Source organism: Oncorhynchus tshawytscha, unplaced genomic scaffold (assembly GCF_018296145.1).
Source record: "Oncorhynchus tshawytscha isolate Ot180627B unplaced genomic scaffold, Otsh_v2.0 Un_contig_4763_pilon_pilon, whole genome shotgun sequence".
NCBI lineage: Eukaryota > Metazoa > Chordata > Actinopteri > Salmoniformes > Salmonidae > Oncorhynchus > Oncorhynchus tshawytscha.
The window spans coordinates 30,001-35,000 of NW_024609531.1; the positions used below are offsets into that span (position 1 = coordinate 30,001).

A 5,000-nucleotide genomic window follows, 5' to 3' on the forward strand; every position below is an offset into this window, starting at 1 on the left:
TGTGATGTGTATGCCGAGGAACTTAAAACTTGCTACCCTCTCCACTACTGTTCCATCGATGTGGATGGGGGTGTTCCCTCTGCTGTTTCCTGAAGTCCACAATCATCTCCTTAGTTTTGTTGACGTTGAGTGTGAGGTTATTTTCCTGACACCACACTCCGAGGGCCCTCACCTCCTCCCTGTAGGCCGTCTCGTCGTTGTTGGTAATCAAGCCTACCACTGTTGTGTCGTCCGCAAACTTGATGATTGAGTTGGAGGCGTGCATGGCCACGCAGTCGTGGGTGAACAGGGAGTACAGGAGAGGGCTCAGAACGCACCCTTGTGGGGCCGCAGTGTTGAGGATCAGCGGGGAGGAGATGTTGTTGCCTACCCTCACCACCTGGGGGCGGCCCGTCAGGAAGTCCAGTACCCAGTTGCACAGGGCGGGGTCGAGACCCAGGGTCTCGAGCTTGATGACGAGCTTGGAGGGTACTATGGTGTTGAATGCCGAGCTGTAGTCGATGAACAGCATTCTCACATAGGTATTCCTCTTGTCCAGATGGGTTAGGGCAGTGTGCAGTGTGGTTGAGATTGCATCGTCTGTGGACCTATTTGGGCGGTAAGCAAATTGGAGTGGGTCAAGGGTGTCAGGTAGGGTGGAGGTGATATGGTCCTTGACTAGTCTCTCAAAGCACTTCATGATGACGGATGTGAGTGCTACGGGGCGGTAGTCGTTTAGCTCAGTTACCTTAGCTTTCTTGGGAACAGGAACAATGGTGGCCCTCTTGAAGCATGTGGGAACAGCAGACTGGTATAGGGATTGATTGAATATGTCCGTAAACACACCGGCCAGCTGGTCTGCGCATGCTCTGAGGGCGCGGCTGGGGATGCCGTCTGGGCCTGCAGCCTTGCGAGGGTTAACACGTTTAAATGTCTTACTCACTTCGGCTGCAGTGAAGGAGAGACCGCATGTTTTCGTTGCAGGCCGTGTCAGTGGCACTGTATTGTCCTCAAAGCGGGCAAAAAGTTATTTAGTCTGCCTGGGAGCAAGACATCCTGGTCCGTGACTGGGCTGGGTTTCTTCCTGTAGTCCGTGATTGACTGTAGACCCTGCCACATGCCTCTTGTGTCTGAGCCGTTGAATTGAGATTCTATTTTGTCTCTGTACTGGCGCTTAGCTTGTTTGATAGCCTTGCGGAGGGAATAGCTGCACTGTTTGTATTCAGTCATGTTACCAGACACCTTGCCCTGATTAAAAGCAGTGGTTCGTGCCTTCAGTTTCACACGAATGCTGCCATCAATCCACGGTTTCTGGTTAGGGAATGTTTTAATCGTTGCTAGATCGTTGCCTGGTTTCCTGTGGGTCCTGCCTGGTTTCCTGTGGGTCCTGCCCGGTTTCCTGTGGGTCCTGCCTGGTTTCCTGTGGGTCCTGCCTGGTTTCCTGTGGGTCCTGCCTGTAATAGACATTCTAACGGGTGTTTTCTCTCCCTCCTACAGCGGAGAGGATCAGATGTTAAAGAACAGGACCTCAACGACAAACCTCGACGGAACGTCAGCTGGCAGGACAAAGGTGAGTCACTCCCTGAAACACACTGGAAATGAAGTCAGGCCTCAGTGATTTCAATATCATTCCTTCATAACCTGTGTTCCCAGTTCTCACTCGCTCAAACTATTTCTGTGGGTTCTGGAATCTAGGGCTACGTTCCAATATCCACACTAGTACATTATCTAGGATGCTCAGGCATGACATTGGTTCACACTAGGTAGTATGTAAGTGTGGACACTGGGACAGAGCATAGGAGTTGGTTATAAAAGATAGTTGCTTTGATCATTGATCATGATCGATATTGTTCATGTGTCTATGATGCCCCCAGAGCCTCTGAAGGTGCATTGTGGGTACTGTAGTGTTCATGTGTCTGTGATGCCCCCGCAGAGCCTCTGAAGGTGCATTGTGGGTACTGTAGAGTTCATGTGTCTGTGATGCCCTCTCAGATCCTGTGGTGGTGCATTGTGGGTACTGTAGTATTCAAATCAAATCAAATCAAATTTATTTATATAGCCCTTCGTACATCAGCTGATATCTCAAAGTGCTGTACAGAAACCCAGCCTAAAACCCCAAGCAGCAAGCAATGCAGGTGTAGAAGCACGGTGGCTAGGAAAAACTCCCTAGAAAGGCCAAAACATAGGAAGAAACCTAGAGAGGAACCGGGCTATGTGGGGTGGCCAGTCCTCTTCTGGCTGTGCCGGGTGGAGATTATAACAGAACATGGCCAAGATGTTCAAATGTTCATAAATAATAATAAGGCAGAACAGTTGAAACTGGAGCAGCAGCACGGTCAGGTGGACTGGGGACAGCAAGGAGTCATCATGTCAGGTAGTCCTGGGGCATGGTCCTAGGGCTCAGGTCCTCCGAGAGAGAGAAAGAAAGAGAGAATTAGAGAGAGCATATGTGGGGTGGCCAGTCCTCTTCTGGCTGTGCCGGGTGGAGATTTATAACAGAACATGGCCAAGATGTTCAAATGTTCATAAATGACCAGCATGGTCGAATAATAATAAGGCAGAACAGTTGAAACTGGAGCAGCAGCACGGCCAGGTGGACTGGGGACAGCAAGGAGTCATCATGTCAGGTAGTCCTGGGGCATGGTCCTAGGGCTCAGGTCCTCCGAGAGAGAGAGAGAGAGAGAGAGAGAGAGAGAGAGAAAGAGAGAATTAGAGAATGCACACTTAGATTCACACAGGACACCGAATAGGACAGGAGAGGTACTCCAGATATAACAAACTGACCCTAGCCCCCCGACACATTAACTACTGCAGCATAAATACTGGAGGCTGAGACAGGAGGTGTCAGGAGACATTGTGGCCCCATCCGAGGACACCCCCAGACAGGGCCAATCAGGAAGGATATAACCCCACCCACTTTGCCAAAGCACAGCCCCCACACCACTAGAGGGATATCTTCAACCACCAACTTACCATCCTGAGACAAGGCTGAGTATAGCCCACAAAGATCTCCGCCATGGCACAACCCAAGGGGGGGCGCCAACCCAGACAGGATGACCACATCAGTGAATCAACCCACTCAGGTGACGCACCCCTTCCAGGGACGGCATGAGAGAGCCCCAGTAAGCCAGTGACTCAGCCCCTGTAATAGGGTTAGAGGCAGAGAATCCCAGTGGGAAGAGGGGAACCGGCCAGGCAGAGACAGCAAGGGCGGTTCGTTGCTCCAGAGCCTTTCCGTTCACCTTCACACTCCTGGGCCAGACTACACTCAATCATATGACCACTGAAGAGATAAGTCTTCAGTAGGACTTAAAGGTTGAGACCGAGTTTGCGTCTCTGACATGAGATAGGTAGGAGCAAGCCCATGTAATGTTTTGTAGGTTAGCAGTAAAACCTTGAAATCAGCCCTTGCTTTGACAGGAAGCCAGTGTAGGGAGGCTAGCACTGGAGTAATATGATCAAATTTTTTGGTTCTAGTCAGGATTCTAGCAGCCGTATTTAGCACCAACTGAAGTTTATTTAGTGCTTTATCCGGGTAGCCGGAAAGTAGAGCATTGCAGTAGTCTAACCTAGAAGTAACAAAAGCATGGATGAATTTTTCTGCGTCATTTTTGGACAGAAAGTTTCTGATTTTTGCAATGTTACGTAGATGGAAAAAAGCTGTCCTTGAAATGGTCTTGATATGTTCTTCAAAAGAGAGATCAGGGTCCAGAGTAACGCCGAGGTCCTTCACAGTTTTATTTGAGACGACTGTACAACCATTAAGATTAATTGTCAGATTCAACAGAAGATCTCTTTGTTTCTTGGGACCTAGAACAAGCATCTCTGTTTTGTCCGAGTTTAAAAGTAGAAAGTTTGCAGCCATCCACTTCCTTATGTCTGAAACACATGCTTCTAGCGAGGGCAATTTTGGGGCTTCACCATGTTTTCATTGAAATGTACAGCTGTGTGTCATCCGCATAGCAGTGAAAGTTAACATTATGTTTTCGAATAACATCCCCAAGAGGTAAAATATATAGTGAAAACAATAGTGGTCCTAAAACGGAACCTTGAGGAACACCGACATTTACAGTTGATTTGTCAGAGGACAAACCATTCACAGAGACAAACTGATATCTTTCCGACAGATAAGATCTAAACCAGGCCAGAACTTGTCCGTGTAGACCAATTTGGGTTTCCAATCTCTCCAAAAGAATGTGGTGATCGATGGTATCAAAAGCAGCACTAAGGTCTAGGAGCACGAGGACAGATGCAGAGCCTCGGTCCAATGCCATTAAAATTAAAAGGTTTAGAGGCCATGATTATTTTCATCATTGTGTCAAGAGATATATTACTAAAACACTTGAGCGTCTCTCTTGATCCTAGGTCCTGGGAGAGTTGTGCAGACTCAGGACAACTGAGCTTCGAAGGAATACGCAGATTTAAAGAGGAGTCCGTAATTTGCTTTCTAATAATCATAATCTTTTCCTCAAAGAAGTTCATGAATTTATCACTGCTAAAGTGAAAGTCATCCTCTCTTGGGGAATGCTGCTTTTTTAGTTAGCTTTGCGACAGAAAAAAGGAATTTCGGATTGTTCTTATTTTCCTCAATTAAGTTATAAAAATAGGATGATCGAGCAGCAGTAAGGGCTCTTCGGTACTGCACGGTACTGTCTTTCCAAGCTAGTCGGAAGACTTCCAGTTTGGTGTGGCGCCATTTCCGTTCCAATTTTCTGGAAGCTTGCTTCAGAGCTCGGGTATTTTCTGTGTGCCAGGAGCTAGTTTCTTATGAGAAATGTTTTTAGTTTTTAGGGGTGCTACTGCATCTAGGGTATTGCGCAAGGTTAATTTGAGTTCCTCAGTTAGGTGGTTAACTGATTTTTGTCCTCTGGTGTCCTTGGGTTGACAGAGGGAATCTGGAAGGACATCAAGGAATCTTTGTGTTGTCTGTGAATTTATAGCACGACTTTTGATGTTCCTTGGTTGGGGTCTGAGCAGATTATGTGTTCATGTGTCTGTGATGTCCTCTCAGATCCTGTGGT

General features: G+C 47.7%; 1 pseudogene; it reads left to right on the top strand.

The window, feature by feature from the left end:
• LOC121845038 overlaps positions 1 to 5,000 on the top strand; it is a 36,230-nt pseudogene that overhangs the window by 29,516 nt on the left and 1,714 nt on the right.